This window comes from Leptopilina heterotoma, unplaced genomic scaffold (assembly GCF_015476425.1).
Source record: "Leptopilina heterotoma isolate Lh14 unplaced genomic scaffold, ASM1547642v1 Lhet_68, whole genome shotgun sequence".
Classification (NCBI taxonomy): domain Eukaryota; kingdom Metazoa; phylum Arthropoda; class Insecta; order Hymenoptera; family Figitidae; genus Leptopilina; species Leptopilina heterotoma.
Window position 1 is genome coordinate 4,356,767 of NW_025111157.1, and position 25,444 is coordinate 4,382,210.

General features: G+C 22.0%; 3 protein-coding genes across 7 annotated transcripts in view; 1 reads left to right on the forward strand and 2 right to left on the reverse strand.

Annotated features, from left to right (window-relative positions):
• LOC122510265 (F-box/LRR-repeat protein 20) overlaps positions 1-25,444 on the reverse strand; it is a 295,503-nt gene that overhangs the window by 73,015 nt on the left and 197,044 nt on the right. The window lies entirely within an intron of this gene.
• The window catches only part of LOC122510273, a 151,286-nt gene that overhangs the window by 25,776 nt on the left and 100,066 nt on the right, over positions 1-25,444 (reverse strand). Inside the window, exons 1-2 of one of the 3 annotated variants that reach the window (XM_043624786.1) lie at positions 11,405-11,512; positions 8,732-8,902 (exon numbers count right to left, since the gene is read on the reverse strand). The exons of 1 other annotated variant lie outside the window; for it this stretch is intronic. The gene's annotated coding sequence lies outside the window, so the exon portion shown is untranslated. Of the gene's footprint in view, positions 1-4,451; positions 4,551-8,731; positions 8,903-11,404; positions 11,513-25,444 lie in introns of those variants that run through there. One more of the 3 variants, XM_043624787.1, reaches the window with a different exon arrangement.
• LOC122510262 (mucin-2) overlaps positions 5,445-25,444 on the forward strand; it is a 50,179-nt gene continuing 30,179 nt past the window's right edge. Inside the window, exon 1 of the mRNA XM_043624764.1 lies at positions 5,445-5,579. The gene's annotated coding sequence lies outside the window, so the exon portion shown is untranslated. The remainder of the gene's footprint in view (positions 5,580-25,444) is intronic.

Here is a 25,444-nt window from a genome sequence, read left to right on the forward strand (position 1 = left end):
CTTTATATTTGTTATTATAAAAAAAGTAAGTAACGGGAATTAAAAGAGTTTATTTTTAGTTCAATTTTTTCTTTCTTTCAAAATAACTTTTCCTTTGAAAAAATTTTTACAAGAAAAAGTTTATACAAGAACTTTTATAATCTTTGAAAAAAAATTTCCCCCCTTCGAAGTACTGCGAGATTCCATCAGAATTCCGCTGAAAATTTTAATTACCAACACAAATTGTTTTTCTGTTAAATTTACAAAATCGTCACTTTTAATTGGTATTTGTTTGTATAGAAACAATGTTTTATATCTAAACCTTCTTTTTGTCACCTCCGCTGAAAAAAAAATTTATTTGATTTAAATAACCGATTACTTGACTTTTATCAATTATCAACTTTATTATTATCATTTCGATACTTACTTGAATTAAATAATTTTTATTTGAGTCAATTTAATGGTTCACTTCATATTTCCTTTAAATACTGAAATTATTGGTTCAAATACAATTTATTTGAATTGGAAAAAAATTATTTGATTCAAGTAAATGTTTATTTGACTCAAATAAAAATTATTTGATTCAAGTAAATGTTTATTTGATAATAGACAAGAAATTGGTTACTTGTGTCAAATAAATTTTTTTTTTCAGTGTAATTACAAAAGAATAATAATTAAAAACTAATAAATATTACTCGTAAATAAGTTCTTCTTTTTCGATTTTTAATTTGACAGTGACAATAGATAAAAAATCGCCACTATTTTTGCGCTATGGATTTAAAATTATATTCATCTCTAAAAGCACCTTAGCGCAAATTTTTCATATCCATATATTGCGAATTTAGTCAATCGATTTTAGTCCCATTTTAGGTCGAGGTGAAACCAAGGAAAGAATACAGTAGTCGTACATATTATACACAAAAGATAGAAGAAGTGAGTCTTCTTGACTTTATACGAAATGACGAGAAGAATGAACAAGATTGCCAAGAGGCGAATGCAAAGAAAGGAGCAATGAAACTGAAGTGAGCAAAAATAAAGTGTAGGGGAAGTAGGAAAAGGAAAAAGGGGAGAAAATTTCAGGATTTTTAATGTTTTTGTCATTGCCACTAAAAGCTACTATTTTTCTTTTTTTTTTTACAATTTCCACTATATTTTAAATTTGCCAATACTAGAAATTAAAAACCTATTCTCAAAAATTATAATCAAATTCTTTAAAACGATTCAATTATTTTCAAAAAAATATTCGAAATTCAATTATTTCCAATATCTAGTATTTTCATAAAATTTCGCAGAAGAATTCAATTATTTAAAAAAAAAATTGATATAATTCATCCAAAATTTAATTACTTTCATAAATAATAAAATTTCCACAAAAATTCAATTAATTTAAAATATTTTCAAAAAAAATTTCGAAAAAATCAATTATTTAACAAAAATTTTATACAATTCTTCAAAATAATTCAATTACTTTCACTAATAATAACATTTTTCATGGAAATTCAATTATTAAAAATTTTAAAAGAATTTTTAATAAAATTCTAAGCAACAATTCAATTATTTTCATAAATAATAAAAACCATCAAATAATTTCAATTATATTTGGAATACTATTTTAAATTAATAAATAAAAAAATTCAATTATTCTCACAAAGCAAATTTTCCACAATAATTCAATTATTTTTGAAAATTTTAATAAAATTCTTAGCAACCATTCAATTATTTTCACAAATAAAATTGGAAGGATTACAATTATTTTGAATACAATTTTACAGGAATTGCTCAAAAAAATGTAATTATTCTTAAAAATCTAATTTCAATTCCTCGAAAAAATCAATTATTTAAAAAAATGTTTTTTTAAAATTCTTTGGAAGAATTTAATTATTTACAAAAATATTAGATTCTATCTATTAGATTCTTTTAGATTTTAATAAAATTATTCCCAAGAATTCAATTATTTACATAAATATTTCTTCAAAAGAAGTCAATTATGTTGATAATTAAAAAAAGTATCTCCAAAAATTCAATTATTTTAAGTCTTTTTAATAAAATTCTATGCAAAATTCAATTATTTTTATAAATAACAATATCAATCACAAAAATTCAATTATTTTTAAAAGTAATAAATTTCTTCCTGTAAATTCAATTATTTTAAATAATTCTAATAAAATCGTTCGCAAGGATTTAATTCTATTCATAAATAATAAAATGCTTTTTAGGAATTCAATTATTTTCAAAAACAAAATTTAATAAAATACCACACAGTCATTCAATATTATTTGTAATACTATTTTAAATTAATTAATAAAAAAAATTCAATTATCCTCACAAATAAAATTTTCATATTATTTATTATATTTCCAAAAAATTATTTATTTCAAACAATGTTTATAAAATTCTTATGGAAAATTCAATTATTTTCAAAAATAACAAAATTTTTCACAGAAATTCAATTCCTTTTAAACATTTTAATAAAATTTTTCGCAATAATTCAATTATTTTCATAAATAATAAAATTCTTCTAAAGGAATTCATTTATTTTTGAAAAAACAATTTTACAAGTATTACTCAAAAATGTAATTATTCATAAAAATTTAATTTCAATTTCTCGAAAAAATCAATTATTTAAAAAAAAAAATGTTTTTTTTAAAAATTATTTGGAAGAATTCATTTATTTATAAATATAGTAGATATTTTTCCAGGAATTCAATTGTTTTCAAAATTATAATAAATTTGTTCGAAAGAAATCAATTATATTTTAAATACAATTATATAATTAAATTTTTTTGAAATAATTCAATTATTCTTGTAGATTTTAATAAAATTCTTCTCAACAATAATTCAATATTATTTACATAAATATTTCTTCGAAATAAATCAATTATGTCGATAACTAACAAAATTATTCCCTAAAATTCAATTATTTTGAGGCATGTTAATAAAATTCTTTGCAAAATTCAATTTTTTTTCATAAATAACAATTTATTCATCACGTCAATTGAATTATTTTTAAATTTAATAAATTTCTTCCTGGAAATTCAATTATTTTAAAAAATTATAATAAAATCGTTCGCAAGAATTCAATTATTTTCATAAATAATAAAATGCTTTTTAGAAATTCAATTATTTTCAAGAAAAATTTAATAAAATACAGAATACTACACAGGCATTCAATTATTCAATTTTCAATGTCTACTATTTTGATATAATTTCCAAACAGAATTTAATTATTTAAAAATTCTTTTTTTAAAAAAATCTTTGTAAGAATTGAATTCTTTTCATGAACAATAAAAATTTCTCATGAATTCAATTATTTAAATTGGAATTTGCATAAAATTAGTTAAAAGAAATGAATCTTTCACAAATTTTTTTTCGTGAATAATAAAATTCGTTGCAGAAATTCAAATTTATTATCAGAATAAGAAAGAAGTGAATATTTTTGATGATATAATTAGGAAAAAGTCAGGAAGATAAAAAATATACAGAATGGAAATTTCGTCAGTTTTGTGAAAAGTGTCTAAAACGAGTTTTTTTTTTTTTGGTCGTCAAGTTTAATCTTTCGATAGCTACTTTTTAACTACTTTTTTTTTAGTTTGAAACGATACACAATATAGGGAAGAAAAGGGGAGAAACCCTGAAGCAAAGGGAAGAAAAGAGGAGAAACAAAAAGAAACGAGGAGAGAAGGGAAGAAAAGAGGAGAAACGAGAAGAAAAGGAAAGAAAAGAGGAGAAACAAGAAGAAAGGAAAGAAAAGAGGAGAAACAAGAAAAAAAGGGAGGATAAAAGAGGAGAAACAAGAGGAAAAGAGAAAAAAGAATAGAAAATAGGAGAAACAAGAAGAAAGGGAAGAAAAGAGGAGAAACAAGAAGAAAAGAGAAGAAAAGAGGAGAAATCAGAAGAAAAGAGAAGAAAAGAATAGAAAATAAGAGAAAAGAGAAGAAAGGGAAGAAAAGAGGAGAAACAAGAAGAAAAGAGAAGAAAAGAATAGAAAATAGGAGAAACAAGAAGAAAAGAGAAGAAAAGAGGAGAAATAAGAAGAAAAGAGAAGAAAAGAATAGAAAAGAATAGAAAATAGGAGAAACAAGAAGAAAGGGAAGAAAAGAGGAGAAACAAGAAGAAAAGAGAAGAAAAGAATAGAAAAGAGGAGAAAAGAGAAAAAAGAGAAAAAAGAGAGGAAAAAGAAGGTTAAAGAGGAAGAAAGAGAGAATAAAGAAGATAAAAGAAAAGAAGAGAAGAGAAAGGAAGACAAGATGACAGCAAGAAGCACTCTGTGATGATTCTTGAAAAAAAAAAGAAGAAGGAGAAGGAGAGAAGAGAGGACAGGTAGGCAGGCAGTCTTGAGAAGAAGCACTGAGTGTGGAACCACTCCGAGTGACTTGTGGCGACAACCAGGTAGGGGGAAACCAAGAGAACGGTCATTGCCACCACCTCGCCTCGAGCAGCTGCTAAAGTCTCTATATTTTAGGAAGACCTACCTACCATCTTGGAATGCTGTCTTAACGGCTCGATAGTCTAGAGTCTAGACGGGCAGTTTTCCTCGGGGATGTGGTACGCGATGCGATCGCCGATACGTTTCGTGCTGCTCGTGCTCGACTAGAACAGAGGCGCTGCAGAATCGACTGTTACCTTCGCCTCAGTGCCTGCCGATCATCCATCGTCCTCGACCCGCACCGAGACGATCAGTCGGATTCCACCCGGTCCCAGCACCGGGCCCACTTATTCCCCCCTTATTTATTCTCCACTATTCGCCACCAAAAAAAAAAAAAACAAAATAAACAAAACAAGTTCGGTACCTCCAGGAAATTTACCACCTGTCAAAAAAATAATCCCATTCGAACAAGTCCCGAACCAGCGAAAATCGACTTTCGAACCAGTTTCGAACTAGTTTCAATTTGTGTTTCCTTGTTCCTCTCAAGGTTCGGTTATTATTTCCGAAAATACTGTTTCGGACAAGTTTCAACCCGTTCTAAATTGTTCCAAACAAGTTCCGAATTGTTTGAAAATAAGTTTCGAATTGTACCGAATCGTTCCGAACAAGTTTCGAATTGTCCCCGACTCGAATCATTCCAAATAATTTTCGTACTGTTCCCAACAAGTTTTGTACTGTTCCCAACAAGTTTCGTACCGTTTCGTACCGTTTCGTACCGTTTCGTACCGTTTCGAACAAGTTTCGAATCATTCCAAACAATTTTCCGTTTCGTTCCCAACAAGTTTCGTACACGTTTCAAAACAATTTTCCGATTCGTTTCCCAACAAGTCCCCAAGTGTCGAAAATCGTGCTGCGAACTGTCATCATCAACAGATTAAAAATTAAAACAACTTGTACTTGTTGTAACTTGTTCGGTTCGAGAACCAAACAAAAAAAAAAAGGAAAAATCGAGAAAACAAAATTCTGATGATTGGGAACAAGTGTTAATTTTTCTTTTCTGTGAAAACGAACGGAAGTGAAAAAAAAGGGGACGAGAGAAGAGAAATAAAGCACACATCAGTGGATTGGAGAGGAAATAATCAGCAGAGAACTTTGGGGATGATATGTGGCGAAATCTGATTGTAAATCATTATTCGTCCTAGTCGCCGGTTTGCTCTTGCCAGTATCTGTCAAGGTAAGAAGACTCTGTGTTGTGCATGCGATGATATTCAGTCTCAAGGTCAACAGAAAACCTGTATCTGTAACAACTTCAGTCTTATATACAACAAAACTTTGTCTATATACCCGCCCGTAGAGGGTGAAAAAAAAAAAAAATCTATAATAATTTAGTTTCTCGACTTCTATATATTACAAAAATACACCATGGACATAAAAAATATAGCTTACTTTCGGAAAATATTGTCAAAGGTCCTCGAGAATAAACATTGGTTGTATTTTTCTTTGATTTAATTTATGGGGGAGAAAATATTGAGAAAAAAGAAAACGGGGGAGAAAAATGATGTTTGGAATATTATAAGTTGGGGTAAATTTAACGAAAAGTGACTAATTTTTTTATGCTGCTAACTGAAAAGTATCAACGAAAAAAAAAAAAATTTCCTTTGAAAAGTAATTAACGATTTTTGATAGTAAAAATGTGGATTTTTTTTTATTTATTACCCTACTAACTAAATGGCAACCATTTGATGCTAAAAATGTTGATTAAATCATAATTTAAAAATTAATTAATTAATTAATTTTTTTTGTTTTTTTTTACAAAATTTTTTCTATTTATTTAATCAAAATTTTTTTGTATTAATTTGATTCATAGTTTAGTATTAATTTAACACTTTTAAGAAAACAGTGTAAATTTTTCAAATAATTCTGCGGGTTTAGAATAATTCACTGAAAAAAAAATTATTTGATTCGAACAATCAATAATTCGTCTAATAGCAAATAAATATTTACTTAGATCAAATATTTATTATTTAAATCAAATACTACTTTTTTAAATTTGAATTAGTAAAAATGTTTACTAATTTAAATTAGTGACTGACTTTTTTCTTTTAAATTATTAAATTTTACTAATAAATTAGTAAAAATCATTATTTATTAGTAAAATTTACTAATTTAAAAGCAAAAAGTCATATTCACTATTTAAAATTAGTTATTATTAATTTAACTATTTTAAATTTTATTATTTTATTTTACTACTTATTAGTAAAATTTACTAATTCAAAAGCAAAAAGTCATATTCACTAATTAAAATTAGTAAACATTTTTACTAATTCAAATTTAAAGATTATGTAATCGATTTAAATAAAAATTTGTTATTTCGAAAAATAATGTTAAAATAAATAAATTCAAATCCTATTTGTTATTTGAATCAAATAAATTGTATTTAAACCAACTCTCTAAATTAGAATTAATTAATAATTAATTAATTATTAACTAAAATTTGATATTTTGAAAAATAATGTTGAAATAAATAAATTCAAATCCTATTTATTATTTAAATCAAATAAATTGTATTTAACTCAACTCTCTAAATTAGAGTTAATTAATAATTAATTAATTATTAACTAATAGTTAATTAGAATTAATAAATTTTACTAATAAATTAGTAAAAATTACTACTTATTAGTAGATGTTACAAATAAATTAGTAGAAATCAACATTTATTAGTTAATTTTACTAAAAAATTAGTAAACATTTTTACTAATTTATTAATAAATAAATAAATTATTATTATATTATAATTAATTACTATTAGTGAATAAAAATAAAAATAGTAAATTTTCTAATAAATATAGTGAATTCTACTAATTTATTTGTAAAATTTACTAATAAGTAGTAATATCTACTAATTTATTAGCAAAATTTACTAATTCTAAGTAACAATTAATTAATTAATTAATTCTAATTAACCAATTTATGTAACAGTAATTTCTACTAATTTATTAGTGGAATTTACTAATTGAAAAGCAAAAAGTCAGTCGTGAATTCAAATTTTAATAAAGTTTTTTACTCATTCAAATTTAGAGATTAAATATTTTTAGAAGTAAATTTTTTAGAACTAAATATTTTATTATTCGATGCAAAAACTATTTAATTGATTTACAGAAAATTATTTGATTCAAATAAGTATTAATTAAAAAAAAATAAATTTCATTGTTTAATAATAAAATAATAATAATAATAATAATAATAATAATAATAATAATAATAAAATTCATATTCAATAATAATTGAATTAAATGTTAAATACTTAGTAAAAAAAATAAATTTGATAATTGACAAGTAGGTTATTTGAATAAAAATAATTTTTTTTTCCCACTGAATTATAATTGAAGAAAATTTCCCTTTAAATTTACGCTTTTAATATCTTTTCATAAACTTGTTTCACTTCCTTTTTCACAAAGTAAATTCGTGTGAATATTTTTATTCTAATTTCACATAGAAATTGCCGCAATTTTCACACTCGAGAATGATACACAGAAGGACAACAATTTTCACAATAAATTCGCAATATTATTTATGAGATTTTTCGAAATATTTCCTTTTTTTAATTCATTTAAATTAGTTTTTCAATTTTATCAAGATTTTACTTTAATATGTTTTCTTATATTTTGCCATTTTCATTGAGAATTCGCAAAAATAAAAAATAAATTCAATAAAATAGTTGAAAATTGAATATTTTCTAATTTAAAAAAAAATAATAAAAATTTAATTTTTGTTAATTACCTAATTAATTAAATTAATTATTCTCTTTACATAAGTGGAATTTATTTAAAACATCAAAAAACATGAAAATATAAGATTTGTAAGTATTTATCGATTTCTGATTATTTATTAACGTCTTTTTTAAATATTTAAAATTTAAATGAACATTATTATTCTTAAATGATAGAAAACAGTTTTATAATTATCATAATTATTACATGACAGTGTAAGACTGATAACTAATTATTAATTTTAAATTATTTATTTCTTCCTTTTTTTCAATAATTAAATAAATATTTTATTTGTTTCAAGTAAAAATTTTATTTGACAAAAAAATTCGATTCAAATACAATTTTTTCAGTCAAATAAAATTTATTCTAATTTCTAAGTAAATAAAATTTACTCGAAACAAAAAAAATGAAGTTTATTTAAAGCAGATAAAAAATTGGAGGTAAATAAAATTTTATTTTAATATGAATAATAATAAACGTAATATTATCATATATTCTGGTAGATAATATTGAAAAGTAATTTTCTCATCTCATTATTAACAGTTTGGTACCCCTGTGACATGAAATGTCATGAGAAAAAAGAACCAAAGAGCTTTATAACAAATTTCATTCTTACGCCCATGTTGTGCCATGTCACGTGCGAGGTAGATAATTTTTACGAGAGCGTCGTACCCAGATCAACGCAGAAACCCGTATGTCGTCCACAATAGCGGTACTTGCTTGTTGCATAGGAACCTCGAGTTTGTAACTTAAGGAACTCATGTCAATTCGATATTTTATACGAAAGCTTGAAAAAAGTCGAAATTCAACAATTTATTTCAAAAAAAAAAAAATTATTCACTGAAAATTTGATAAAAAAAATTTCACTTAGAACAAGAATAAGTTTCTCATGAATAGCGAAAGTCTTAACTGACTCAAATTAAAATTTTTGCTAATATAACGAAATTTTTAACTGTTCAAGATAAATTTTTTTTTACGTGTAGATAATTATTTACTACATCCAGAGAAAAATTTTATTTAAACCAAATATAATTTTAGTTACATAAAAATATTTTTTTCTGAGAGCGAACTAAATTATTTATTTTCTTTGAGTAAAAATTTTATTCGAAGCAAATAAAATTCCTAATTGAATCAAATAAAATTTTTTTGCACCAACTAAAATTTATTTGAGCTAACTAAAATTTATTTGAAGTAAATAAACTTTACTCGTCATAAATAAGGTTTTTTTGAACCAACTAAAATTTATTTAAATTTTATTTAAATTTAAAATTTATTTAATTTGTAACAATTAAAATTCATAGGAACTAAATAAAATGAACTTGAACGAAATCAAATTTTTTTTTAAGCAAATAAAACTAAAATTATTTGTTTCAAATAAATAGAAAAAAAATTAATTTGAGCTAAATAAAATGAGACTACAATTATTTGATTCAAATAATTATCAAAAAATTAATTTGAGCCAAATAAATACAAAGTAAAATTATTTGGTTCAAATAATTACAAAATAAATTAATTTGAACCAAATAAATACTAAATAAAATAATTTGAACCAAATAAATACTAAATAAAATAATTTGGTTCAAATAAATACCGAAAAAATTAATATGAACCAAATAAATACTAAATGAAATTAATTTGAAACCAAATAAATACTAAATAAAATTAATTTTAAACCAAATAAATACCGAATAAAAATGGTTTGAACCAATTAAAATTTTTCAAACTAAATAAAATTTTTTAAACTAAATAAAATTTACTTCAAGTAAATAAATATTTTTTGATCAACTAAAATTTATTTGAACCAAATAAAATAAAACTACAATTATTTAGTTCAAATAAACACCAAAAAAGTCCATTTGAATCAAATGAATCTCAAAAAAATTAATTTTAGTTTAAATAAATACCCAAAAAATTATTTTGAACAAAATAAAATTTCTTCGAGAAAAATAAATACCAAATAAAATTAGTTGGTACAGATAATTACCAAATAAAATTAATTTGAACCAAATAAATACAAAATTAATTTATTTGGTTGAAATAAATACAAAATAAATAAATTTGAACCAAGTAAATACTACATAAAATTATTTGGTAAATACCGAACAAATTCATTTAAAACCAAATACATACCAAATAAAATTAATTTGAACCAACTAAAATTTATTTGAACCAACTAAAATTTATTTGAACTAAATAAAATTTACTGCAAGTAAATAAATATTTTTTGAACAACTAAAATTGTTTTTTAACCAAATAAAATAAAACTAAAATTATTTGTTTCAAATAAATAAAAAAAAATTAATTTGAACCAAATAAAATGAAACTACAATTATTTGGTTCAAATAAATACCAAAAAAGTCCATTTGAATCAAATGAATGTCTCAAAAATTACTTTTGGTTTAAATAATTACCAAAAAATTAATTTAAACCAAATCAAAGTAAAATAAAATTATTTGGTTCAAATAAATACAAAATAATTTAATTTGAACCAAATAAATACTAAATAAGATTATTTGGTTCAAATAAATACCAAAGAAAATTAATTTGAACCAAATAAATACTAAATCAAATTATTTGGTTCAAATAAATACCAAAAAAGTCCATTTGAATCAAATGAATGTCTCAAAAATTACTTTTGGTTTAAATAATTACCAAAAAATTAATTTAAACCAAATAAAAGTAAAATAAAATTATTTGGTTCAAATAAATACAAAATAATTTAATTTGAACCAAATAAATACTAAATAAGATTATTTGGTTCAAATAAATACCAAAGAAAATTAATTTGAACCAAATAAATACTAAATAAAATTATTTGGTTCAAATAAATACCAAATAAATACCAAATAAAATTAATTTGAACTAAATAAATACTAAATAAAATTATTTGGTTCAAATAAATACCAAATAAAATTATCTTGAACCAACTAAAATTTATTCGAACTAAATAAAGTTTACTCGAGCTAAATAAATGTTTTTTGAACCAAATATTTATTTGAACCTTATACAATTTATTTCAACCAAACAAAATTTATTTTAACCAAATAAAAAGTTTATTTAGATCTTTTTTTTGCACGAGATAATTTTAATAATAAATGAAACATTTTCCTGTGTAGTAAACTTCATCTTTTTCCCTTAATTTATTCAGCTCTGCGAGATAATTTTTCCTCTTCCTTTTTTTCACATGGAGCAAAATGAAGATGATAAATATTTAAAATACACTACATAAAATTGTCATTAAATGCACTCGATTCTAATTTTCGATTAACGTTTAATTGAAACTACCCACATGTTTAGAGTAATTTCCATTCGATATAGACATGTTTTTCAATGAAAGTGGCGCGTACCGCTATTTTCAACGACTACTGAATTCTTTTTTCCTTTCTTCTATCACCAGTGCACGTGGCATTTAATCAAATAACAATTCGAATATTCTTTTTTCTACTTTACTATTTTCTGTTAGGAAAGGTCAAGTTAATTGCCTACTTATACGTTTTTTTTTGGTATAAATATTAATTATTTTATTCAAATAGCATACATAACGTGTAATTATAATATATAACACATAATTATATGTATACGAAATAGGAACGTTTGTATATTTCGTCATACACGAATTATATCTTAATAATATTTTTTTATTTATTTTTATCAAAATATTATTTCCTTTTTTTATTCTTTTTTTTTAAATATTACTTTTAGTGAAAAATGTATTTTTCAATGAAAAAAAAAATTATTTTTTAAAATAATTGTTAACAGAAAAAATATATCCATTGATTTATTATTTTATTGAGAAAAATATATTTTTACTTAAAAAAAATAATTTTAATGATAATTGAATATTTATTTATTTAATATTTGTTTATTTAGTAATTTTAATAATTTTATTTTGAAAAAAAAATTTTTTTTTTTAGTTGTAGCTGCGTCTACATTAGAAAAATGTTTTCGAGAAAAGTGCATCTCGTGTATTTCGTGAGAGACGTTAAACAAAGTATGACAAATGCGATTTTATGTGCATGGAAAGTAAACAGTGAGTTTGAAAAAGAAAATTAGAAAACTTTGTAAGTTTCTTGAACACTGGTAACTGAGATTTATAAGAGCATGGTTATAACAAGCGCAGTTACAGAACTTCTATAAAGTATTGAATTGTAATGAAAAAGTTATTGATACTTGTAAAGTCTACAATACTTCTAAAACCATTGCCAATTAAGTGATAAGTTTAAGAAATATATTTTAATGCAAAGGTTAAATTTTTTATTTTTATTATTTTAGAGATCGGAAATTTATTATTTATATTTAGAAAAAAAGAAAAACTCCAAGAAAAAAACCAAAAAAAAATTTATTCAAGCCAAATAAATACAAAATAAAATTATTTGTTTCAAATAAATAAAAAAAAAAATTAATTTGAACCAAATACATAAAAAAAAATTAATTTGAACCAAATGAATACCAAATATAATTATTTGGTTCAAAGGAATAATAAAAAAATTTACTTGAACCAAATAAATACCGATTAAAATTGTTTGGTTCAAGTAATTACTATAAAATTAATTTGAACCAACTAAATACCAAAAAAATTAGTTTGAACTAAATAAGTATCAAATAAAGTTATTTGGTTCAAGTAAATAACAAAAAATTTATTTGATACCAAATCAATACAACAAAATTAATTTAAACTAAATAAAATTTATTCAAGACAAATAAATACCAAATATAATTATTTGGTTCAAATAAATACCAAAAAATTTAATTTGAACCAAATGAATACCAAATATAGTTATTTGTTTCAAGGGAATACTAGAAAAATTCATTTAAACCAAATAAATACCAAAAAAATTATTTGGTTCAAACAATTACAAAATAAATCAATTTAAACCAAATAAATACTAAATAAAATAATTTGGTTCAAATAAATACCGAAAAAATTAATATGAACCAAATAAATACTAAATAAATACAAAATAAAATTATTTGGTTCAAATAAATAAAAAGAATTTAATTCCAACCAAATAAATACCAAATTAAATTAATTTGAACCAAATAAAATTAATTTGAACCAAATAAATACCAAATAAAATTATTTGGTTCAAATAAAATTCATTCAAACCAAATAAATACCAAATAAAATTAATTCGAACCAAATGAATACCAAAAATATAATTATAGGTTCAATAGAATACTAAAAAATTTTATTTGAACCAAATAAATACAAAAACATTTAATTTGAACCAAATAAATACCAAATATAGATATTTGTTTCAAGGGAATACTAGAAAAATTCATTTGAACCAAATAAATACCAAATAAAATTATTTGGTTCAAATAAATACAAAAAATTTAATTCAAACCAAATAAATACCAAATTAAATTAATTTGAACCAAATAAATACCAAATAAAATTACTTGGTTCAAATAATTACAAAATAAATTAATTTAAACCAAATAAATACTAAATAAAATAATTTGGTTCAAATAAATACCGAAAAAATTAATATAAATCAAATAAATACTAAATAAATACAAAATAAAATTATTTGGTTCAAATAAATAAAAAAAAATTATATTCCAACCAAATAAATACCAAATTAAATTAATTTGAACCAAATAAATACCAAATAAAATTAATTTGAACCAAATAAATACCAAATAAAATTATTTGGTTCAAATAAAATTCATTCCAACCAAATAAATACCAAATTAAATTAATTTGAACCAAATAAATACTAAATAAAATTACTTGGTTCAAATAATTACAAAATAAATTAATTTAAACCAAATAAATACTAAATAAAATAATTTGGTTCAAATAAATACCGAAAAAATTAATATAAATCAAATAAATACTAAATAAATACAAAATAAAATTAATTGGTTCAAATAAATAAAAAAAATTATATTCCAACCAAATAAATACCAAATTAAATCAATTTGAACCAAATAAATACCAAATAAAATTATTTGGTTCAAATAAAATTCATTCAAACCAAATAAATACCAAAAAAAATTAATTCAAACCAAATGAATACCAAATATAATTATTGGTTCAAAAGAATACTAAAAAATTTTATTTGAACCAAATAAATTCCAAATAAAATTATTTGGTTCAAATAAATACAAAAAAATTAAATTTGAACCAAATGAGTACCAAATATAGATATTTGTTTCAAAGGAATACTGGAAAAATTCATTTGAACCAAATAAATACCAAATAAAATTATTTGGTTCAAATAAATACAAAAAAATTTAATTCAAACCAAATAAATACCAAATTAAATTAATTTGAACCAAATAAATACAAAATAAAATTATTTGGTTCAAATAAAATTTATTCAAACCAAATAAATACCAAATAAAATTAATTCGAACCAAATGAACACCAAATATAATTATTTGGTTCAAAAGAATGCTAAAAAATTTTATTTGAACTAAATAAATTCCAAATAAAATTATTTGGTTCAAATAAATACCAAAAAAATAATTTGAAACCAAAATAAAATACCAAATAAAATTAATTCGAACCAAATAAAATTTATTCGAGCAAAATAAAATTAATTAAACGTAATAAAATATATTCGAACCAAACTAAATTAATTAAACGAAATAAAATATATTCGAACCAAACTAAATTAATTAAACCAAATAAAATTTATTTTTAAATACAAATAAAAACTTTATTACGCTCAGAGTGAAGTATTTATCCATTTTTGTGGGTGTTTAATTGTATAATTCAAGAATAAGATATGAAAAAGCTTTAATAAATAATAAGCATGATCACAACAATTATTATCCGCGAGTATTATGTGAAAAGCTCGACATTAATTATTGCGAACTGCACTTGACTAAAGAGAAAGTAATACTACTATCCTTATTTTCACCAAGTGTTTGTGTCACTCTCATTTTTAAAACTAACGGACAGAATTAGGACAAAAATGCAGTGACAATAGAACAATTCATTTCCCAAATAAAGAAGAGAAAAAAACCAAAAGAAAAAAGATTTCCTTCAAGCTTCTCACTCTTTGAAATGTAGTTTATTTCTGTAACCGTTTCTCATTAAAAAAAAAAAAAAATGAAAACACACAAACAGAACTGGAAGAAAAATTTCAAATTTTTCCAATAAATAATTAAATTCACGCCAGGGGAAAAAAATGGAAAACATAAAAAACTATTTTGTTTCTTTGTAAACCAAAATGTTTTTATATAAACCAAATATATAATTTATTTAAATCAAGTAAAAGTATCTCACTAAAAAAGCACTAAAATAATAATAATAATTAAAAATAATAATCTGTCGTTTTTTAACTACTAATTTCTTTTCTACTAACAATTAGTAATTTTTTACTAGTAATTAGTAAATGTTTTTTAATTGTGGAAGCAAAAAATAAACCAATATTTAATTAAAAATTAGTTATTTTCGGCTAACAATTAGTTATTTTCTACTGAAAATTAGTTATTTTTTACTAGTAATTAGTTAATGTTTTCTAATTTTTGAAGCAAAAAGTGAATCAATATTTAACTAAAAATTAAATATTTTCTACTAATAATCAGTTATTCACTATTAACTATTAGTTATTTTTTTCTAATTGCTAAATTAACCCAAATAAAAAGTTGAAGAGAATTTTACTAGAAATTACTCAGTTTCAACTAATTTAGATTTAGAGAGATATTTTTCACACATATTACTAAATTATTTATTTGATTTAAATAAAACTTTTTATTCAGCACAAGAGAAATTTTTTTTCGTAACAAATAAAAATTTATTCGAAACAAATAAAATTTATTCGAAACAAATAAAAATTTATTCGTAACAAATAAAAATTTATTCAAAACAAATAAAATGTATTCGTAACAAATAAAATTTATTCGAACCATAGAAAAATTTATTGGAAACAAATAAAATGTATTCGTAACAAATAAAATGTATTCGAAACAAATAAAATAAATAATTTAGTTGATTGTTCTGAATAAAAAAATAAATTTTTTCCAACGTGTCGACAACAATTTCACACTATTTGTTTTCCTTTTGGAAAATTGCAGTCCGATTGCATTTTTATTATACGAAGAAAACAAATCGTCATAAAACCATAAATAAACAAGTTACGTCGATTGAAAGTAACTGTAGTCAATGAATTCAGTCAAATATTTATCATCCCACTGTTAGACCTATGATCGTCGACATTCAAACGCCCATTCAAAAGTTTCCGTTCTCTCTCTCTTTTAACTCTTTTTCCCTCTTTTTCTATACCCATGGCGCTAACGTTACATTCATTCCTCAAGATGAAAGAATCGATGACAAGACATTGCGAGAAGAAGAAGACGAAGAAGAAGACGAGGGGAAATTCTCTTGTTTCTGAAATTCGAAGGCTCAAAGAACTTTTTAACGGTTCTTAAAAGAATTATTCAGGCCAGAAACGGAACCTTGACTGATTTTAAAGATTACTCATCCGTACTCAATTAGTCCTCTGAATTAATACAAACATTTTGTGGAAACTGAGCAGACAAAAAAAAATCTTTATCATCATTTCAATCAGAACAGTCAAAAGAAAAATTAACTAATCAAATATATTATAAAAGGAATAAACATACACGATTAACGTGAATGAATTCTTCTGTAATAATTTGTTTGCCTACGTTTATTGTACCATGTACAAATAAATATCAATCGGTTAAATTTTAATCGACGTTTAGTCAAATGTGACTTCCTTTCAATAAATCTAAACTATTTCTCTAATTCTATTTTTATTTCTATTTTATTTCTTTCTTTTAGATTTATTTCTTTTAATTTATTTTTAAAAATCTATTTTATTAATAAAAATTATCGATTTTTTTTTGCAAACTACAATTTTTTACATAAATAAAATTAAATAAATAATAAAAAGTTTTTAGAAGCACGAGAAAAATAGAGAGTAACTTTTACTATTTAATTTAGTAAAACCAAAATTTTCTGGAACTTCTGCAAACGGTCAACTATTACTATACTTTCAAAGTAAATTTTGCTACGCTCGAACTAATTTTTACAAAAATTTACTTCGATCGAAGCAACTTTTACTCCGAAAATAGTAAAAATTGCCAAAAATGCGCACAAATTTTTATTTTACTTTGAAAATAGACGTTGAGACACTAAGATATTATAACCTGTGTAACTGATAATACCAAAAATTTTATTGGCATTTTGTCGTATCATTAATACCAAACTTTTTATTTAAAAAAAGCACAATAACTCCTGTTTTTTCGGTAGAACTAGAGCGAACCAATTTTTTAGTTAAAAAAAGTGTTTTTTAGAATTTCTGTTTAGTGTATTTACTGTATTTTTTAGTGGCAGAAAAAATTGCGGATAACATTTACTTATCAATTTTGGTTCTACTTTAAAGTTCCGACGAAAATTTAGACATACGTTAACATCTACAAATAATTTCAAAGCTTTAAAAAAATAACGGCAAGGTCTGCACGTTGAGACACACTGTGGTACGCAGGTTAAAACGCTCACGGTTTGAAAATAGTACTGTCATTAAAATTGATTTTGAATCCACAATTTTTAAGCGTTTTACATGTTCTTCACCTGTAAAAATTGCGAATATAAAAATTTCGATTAATTATTTTTGTGCAAAATAAAATTTTATTTTTTGATTATTTTTTTTAAGTTAATTTTTAATGTTTTAATTTTTTTTCTTTGAGCTAAGACCATCAAAATAAGTAAATAAACAACAAACAATTAGAATCTGACGTAATTATTCATTTTGTTTCAATTTAAAATAAATTATTATGGGTGTCTCAACGTGCGTACCACTTTTTTTTTTGGTCAAAAATAACATGTTTAAAAAATCAGCTATAAATTTTTCAATTTTGTCCAAAAAAAATAACTTTCTTTGGCAATGTTGTAGCCCTGGACAATACTTTTAAGAAAGCATTTCGAATTTTTCGCTAAATTTTGTTTTTTAAAAATTATAACTGAAAAACAGAACCCGTCTCAACATGCGTACCTCTCCCCTAAATAAAATTATCAAAAAGTATAGGAAAGAATCTCTTTTCCATTTAAATTTTAATAATTATTCTCAAGTTCTAAACGTTCAAATAATCAAAAGAACAAAATATTTTTTATTAAAAATATTGTTATAAATTATTGATTGCAATAATTGACTGTAAAATTAAAAACTTAAATTTCACATTCAAAAACATAATTAATTTCTTTTCATAGTGGCGCAAAACTATTGTAATAAAACAAATAGACAAATCTTTCTAAAATTATTTTTTTGAATAATTTTTCTAATTATTTTTTGAAATATACAATTAAAAAGATTTTGAATAATTGAAATATTGTAAAATTTAATTGAAAATAATTAATTTTTCACAAGAATTTTATTAAAATTTTTGAAAATCAACAAATTACAAAATTTTTTATTTTCAAATATATAAATTTAAAAAATTTCATAATCAAAATTTAAAAAATTCACTTATTAAGTAAAAAATTAATTATTACTGTTCATATTTTCAAAAATTTTCATAAAATTTCACGAAAGAATTTAAATTTTTAAATATTAACATAAAATTCATTTATTTTTAAAAATTTTAATGAATTCTTCGAAACAATTCAATTCTTTTTATAGATAGTAAAATTCTTCGCAAGAATTTAATTATTTTCAATACGATTTTAATAAAATTCTTCTTCATAAAATTACAATATTTATAAAAAACTAATTTTTAGAATTTTGTTATCATAATTTTTTAAGATTCAATTATCTTTAAAGAATAAAAGAATTTTCGGAAAATTATTAAAAATAATTGATTTAGAGACGAAATTTAGTTAAAAATTGTTGAAAATAGTTGTAATTTTTAGAAATTATTAAATTTCAGAAGGTTTTAAATTGAATTTTTGAAAATTTTATTTACTGTGGAAAAAAATGAGAAATATTTAAATGTTTATTTAACAAAATTGTTCATGTTTTGAATAATTGAATTCAGAAATCATTGAAAGTTCAGGGAAATAAAAAATAAAATTTTTAGGACATTTTACTTCAAAATCAGTAAATTTTTACTGATTCAAATTTAGAGAGTATCAAACTAATTTAAATACTATTTTTTTATGGTTATTTTTTACTCTTGGTGATTACTTTTAAGTGCAAAAGAAGCGAAAAAAAATTTCTAATAATTAATAGATAAATTATAATTAATTATTTTAATTAATATTTTAATTTTCATTTTATTGTCGGAAAAATTTTATTCATGGAAATAAATCTACACCAAGAATAATGACCAATTTCACTATATTAGCGAAACTTTTACTTGTTACAATTAATGCCTTTTTTTATTTCAGAAAAATTTATCGCTCTTCCAGGTGAAGGTTGTTTTTCCGTGTAATTAATTTTCCTAGATTTCTTTTAACTTGTTATTTTATTAAATAATTGTTTTTACTTTTTAATTACAATTTAAACTTTTTTATGTTCTATCATCTTTTGATATTTAATTAATTTTAACAATTGTAAATTATTTGCAATCTTGCTTTGTTATATATTGTGTAACTGTTCCCATAGTTTTCCTTGAAATAAAGAAATTTTATTCTACTCTAACAAAAATTAGTTAAATAAAAGAAAGAAAAGTACAAGAAAAATTTTTACACTAATTCAAATGTAGAGTTCTGAACGAAACGTTTAATTCTTTTAATTGATTAAAATTAAAATTAAAATGAATTAACATTAAAATAAAAATAAAAATGTATTAACATTAAAATTAAAATTAATTTCATTTTGCTAGTAAAAAGAATTATATACATTCTTTATCATTTCCCCTTTTTTTGAAAAAATTATTTACAGAAATTGTAATATTTTGTCAATTTAAATTTAAATCAATTAAAATTAAAGTTGATTGAAATGAAAATAAATTTTAAACAAATATCCATAACGTAAAGGAACTCTCGAGAATGTATCTATTTTTCAAGTAAACAAATTCTGTTTTTTAACTTAAACATAGAATCACAATCTGAATAAAAAAAAGTAATTTTAATATTCTGCCTATTATTTGTTGTGAAGGTGAAAAATAATTTATTGATAATATAAATAAAATAAATAAATTAAACGATAATTGTTTCCTATGGTTTATATAAATAAAAGAGGACTAATAATAAAATTCCTCCACGAGGAAGCAAAAACGATAAAAATACTATATGTATAATGCATTAACAAAATTACAACAAGTCCATATTTATTATAAACACAATGATTATAAATCAATTTTAACTTTAACTTCATTCAAAATACCACTTTCGGAATTAAATGTTGGTTAAAAGAGATTAGAAGAAAAAATCTAGAAATAGATTCATTCAAGAAATAGATTTTTAATTTTTTATAAATAAAAAATAAAATACAAAAAAATATTAAGAAACAAACCTAATGAGTTTATGATTGCAGTCAATAACCGACAAATTATTTCCGTATCCATTCAAGGACAAGTGTTTTTTTATTCAACTTGTTTTTTTTTTAAACTATCGGTAAAATGAAGCTGTTGAAATTTTCATTTTTTCCCAATGACTTTTTTTCTGAAAATCATTACAGTACTTTTAGGACAGTTAAACTTTTTAGTTTTACAGTTTTAGTAATTATCTTATTTTGTCGAAAATAGAATTTTATTTGCTCATTAAATAATTTTTGTTTCGATAAAGGTTTTTCTCGAATTTTTTTTTTATTAAACTTAATTAAATAAATTAAATTTGAATAATTAAATAATTAAATTTTATTAAATAAATTTTTTTATTATATTTTTAGCTTTACAGTTTTAGTAATTATCTTATTTTGTCGAAAATAGAAATTTATTTGCTCATTAAGTAATTTTTGTTTCGATAAAGATTTTTCTCGAATTTTTTTTTATTTTCCAATTTTCTGTTATAATTTTTTAAAATTTTGTTATAATTTTCCAAATTTTTTGTTATTATTTTCAAAGTTTCATTTGTGATAATGATAAATATATAACAGCATAAGAAACATGTGTAGTTCCATTTGTTCGTTGTGGTTATGCAGGATGTTCTATAGCACATCAGACTTGAATTTTATTTATTTCTCCACAAGTATTACATGCTCAATATAATTTATTTTTTTTTTGCAATGAAATAAAAGAAATAAATAATAAAATAAATGAATTCAATTGAATTATATTTTGCTCTTAAGATATAATACTCAGAGTAGGTAATAATTTTATTTATTTGCTCATGTAAGCAATTTTCTTTTATTAATCATAAGAACTAGTTGCAACTTTATAGTTTCAAATATTGATTTGTTTCTTTTAATTTTATTTTTTATAATTTTTTCCTTTTTTCGCTTTTTTTGCTTTCAGCAAGTTTACCGCAAGGACAAATAAAAGATTTGTTTGTCCAAAAACTATTTGTGTCCAAAAAAATGTTTCCGCATCAATAAAAATTAGGAAACGGTAAAAAGACGAAAATTTCGATAAAAAAAAATTAAGAAAAGAAAAAGACGACTTTTAGATAATGACAGATAAAAGTAAAAGCTTTTAAAATTGTGTGTTTTCGTGCAAAAGCAAGCAGTACGTAAAATACGTAAAATACGTAAACTGCAAGAGAAGTAAAGTGTATACTTGAATTAAAATATTTTTCTTGAGAAAAAAGAATTCGCGATTGGATTAAACAAGAACAACAACAACAACAGCAGCAGCAGAAGCAGCAACGAAATTTAAATGATTTTCTCTGAAATAATCGGAGATTTAGCAATGAAACTGCGTAATTAGGAACGAGTTGAATTATGCTAAGGTTCGTGATGTGTATATGTATATGTATAATAAGGTAAATGCCGTTTCTTTTCCCTTTCTCGCTCATGCAATCCGAATAGCCATTCACGGCTGTTTCGCAGGTAGTTTGTCGATGTACCAAGTTGTATATACAGAGGATAACCAATCTTGTTAAATGATCTTCTTCCCGGATCCGTTCAACGACCTCTTATTCGCTCGCTGATTCGTTTTGTACGAGAAATTATAGTATTGGTCACGCTTCAAGCAAGTTAAAAGTATAAGGAGAGAGATATACTTTTTGTTTCGCATGCAGAAATTAGCCGTCACGGATATTTGACATTGAACAAACAAAGAGTGTCTCGCTATTTTATTTATTTATTTTTTTGGAAGGGAAAAAATCCCCGATTCTTTAATCGAGAATCAAAATTTTAGTCTGGATTAATATTTTAGAACTCACAATGATGATCCTAAAATTCTGAACGTTCAAGTAAACCGAATTTATTTCTTTTTCGAATTAAAATTTTTTTATTAAAGGTGAAAGAATCAATCACACAAATAAATCTCTTAAATAAGCTCTTTCACCTTTAATATTTAATTACCGAATGATAAATTCATTTCCTTTAATTAATTAAAATTTTTTTTAGTATAACTTCTGTTTTTTTGTGCCATTTCTTCAAAATATAAATTTTCAAGTTTAAAAATATTTTATTTATACTTTTAATTTCTGTTGTAATCAGTAATTGTTGAAAATATCTATAATGACAAAATATTTCTGACATTTGAACGTTCAGAACTTGAGAAACATTCACAATGAATTTTATAAGTAAAATTATTTTTCTTGTAATAAAATAGGTAAAAAAAGGGAATTTTAATTTAAAAAGGGGAATTCAGTGTAAAAAAATATTTTTTGAATTTAGTAAAAGACTATTATGCTTAATGTAAACAGTTAATTTTTAGAATTAAAAATTTTTATCAATTTAATTTCCCCTTAATTGCAGCATTTTCAAATCAGATTCTTATTACAATTTTTTCTATTCATTTTTCTAATATTTTTTTCTCTTTCCATAGTCTACAATTTTTCTAAATTTTCTTTTTGAATCAAAGTTTTTGTTAGAACGCTACTTTGGTTTTCAAATTCCACGAACAAAAAAATTTCAATTAGTTTGATAATTCTTCAATAAAATTATTTTAAAATTCAAGTAACTTTACAAAAATTGCTATTTTGTTTAACTAAAATCTCTTCTCAGTTAATTATAATTAACAACTTTGGAAATGTAATTCTCTAATTTAATTGTTTAAAATAAATTTAATATTATTTACTGTACTAAAAAAAAAATTAAAGCACTCCTGTAAAATTAATAGTATGATTCAAAACTTTTCAAGGTAAAAAAATCCAAGGTAAATTCAAGGTTTTTAATTTAATTTTTATTTAAAAAATAAATAAGAATCAAAAACTAGAATTTTTTTAGTAATTCTAAAAATTTGATATTTTTCCAGTACTTTTAATGAAATACTGACATTTTCCTAATTTCTCTGATTGTCTGTTGAGCCCTTAACTATTTTTTCGTAGTCTAATACGAATTTTTTAAATTAAATCAAAATTTTTTTTCTCAAGAAAAAAAATTTTAAAAAAGCGCTAATTTTGTTTTAAAATTCCATGGATTTTACCTGAAATCGAAGTAAATTTCAGTAAAAATTAGTCAAATTTACTTCGGATATTTGCTAAAATTTCCTCTAAAAATTGTAAAATTTACTATTAAAAATTTTTATTTACAGAATAAGTTTGACTATTTCCAAAGAAAATTTATTTCTAAAAATTAGAAAAATTTACATCAGAAGTATGAATTTTACTCAATCTGAAGTAAATGACTGTCAAAATTAGTAAAATTTACTTCAGATTTTCTTAAAAATATAGTAAAATTTACTGTTAAAAATTATTTTCAGAAGAACTTTTACTATTTTCAAAGAAAACTTCTTTATAAAAATTAGAAAAATTTACTTTTGGTAAAATTTACTCTGGAAATAATAATTTTTAATATCAAATTGTACTACGTTCGAAGAAAAATTTTTAAAATCTTTCCAATGAAAATTAATTCTGAAAATAGTAAAATTTGCTAATAAAAATTATTATTTCCTAGTCAATTTTAAAATAGAAGTAAATTTTAATAAAAATTAGTAAAATTTCCTTCCGTCAAATTCTTTTTTAACAAAAATTAACTTGTGAGAATAGTAAAAATATTTTTCTAAAGTTTTGAATGTTGAAATGAACAAAATTATTGATTTCTAAATATTTTCGAAAATTACGATAATAAAATGAAAAAAAAGGTTAATTATTTAATTTATTAATGTTTATTTAGTCAGAAATTAACATTTTTAAATTATAAAATATTTTTTTTGTGTAATTCAATTTTTAACAAACTGTCAAAAAAAGAATCGTTTATTTAAACGTTTTTAACTTTAGGATTATTAAAATTTGCTATTAAATTTGAAATTAACGATTTTTAATTTCTAGAGGAAATTTTATAGTATAGAAAGCAAATTTTAATAAAAATTAGAAAAATTTACTATTAAAATTGTTATTTCCAGAATAACTCTTAGTATTTCCAAAGAAAATTTCTTTATAAAAATTAGAAAAATTTACTTTAGAAGTAGTAAAATTTACTCGGGAAATAATAATTTTTGATAACAAATTCGAATTAATAAATTAACAAATTATCAAATTCGAAGAAAATTTGAAAAAATTTTTTAACAAAAAATAACTACGTGGAAATAGTAAAATTTGCCATTAAAAATCATTTCCAGAGTAAATTTATTTTATTCCGAACATTTTGAATTTTACTTTGTAACTAGTGAAAGTTATTTTTTTTTGTATAAAAAAATTTCCAAGTTTAAAAAATTTTAGAATATAATATATAAAAAGATTTTTAGGTTTCAAAAAAGTAAAATTTTCCCAGCTTGCAAAAAGTAGAAATTTTTTAGTTTAATGAAGAAGAAAATTTTCTTCTTCATTATAACTAAAAAAATTTCTTATTATTTAAAAAAAATTGACAATTTTTGTAAGTATTTAAAAAAAAGGAGAGAAAGGGAAAAATTTGCAGAATTTTAGATATTGTAAGAAGATTTTATTAATTAAAGTGAAGATAGAAAATGGAAAACGACGAAAAAAAGGAGATAATTGTGGTTCCTGATATTTTTTTCCCATTTTCTAATTGAAACCATTCGAAAAATTTATCATGCTAATTAATTTCTACCTTGATTTTGAGAAATTTGGAATTTTCGATTTTTTTTATTCAAAAAAGAAAAATTTACATTATTTCCAAATAGAGAAACTGATGTCAATAATTACGAAAGTGTGAGAGAATAAAAAGAAAAAAATAATTAATATTTTTGTTCAAAGTTGTTAAAAATTATTAAAAAAAAAAATTTCCAAAAAGAAGGAAAGATTTACAAACACCGAAAAAAAACGAACGTAATTATAACGAATCCGCTATATTCTAGAAACGGTTATTCGTCCATCCCGTGGGAAATTTCTCAGAATGTTGCTTTTACTATAAATAAGTCACCTTACATTGTCGCGGGTCCGTTTCGTGGGAATTTGCAC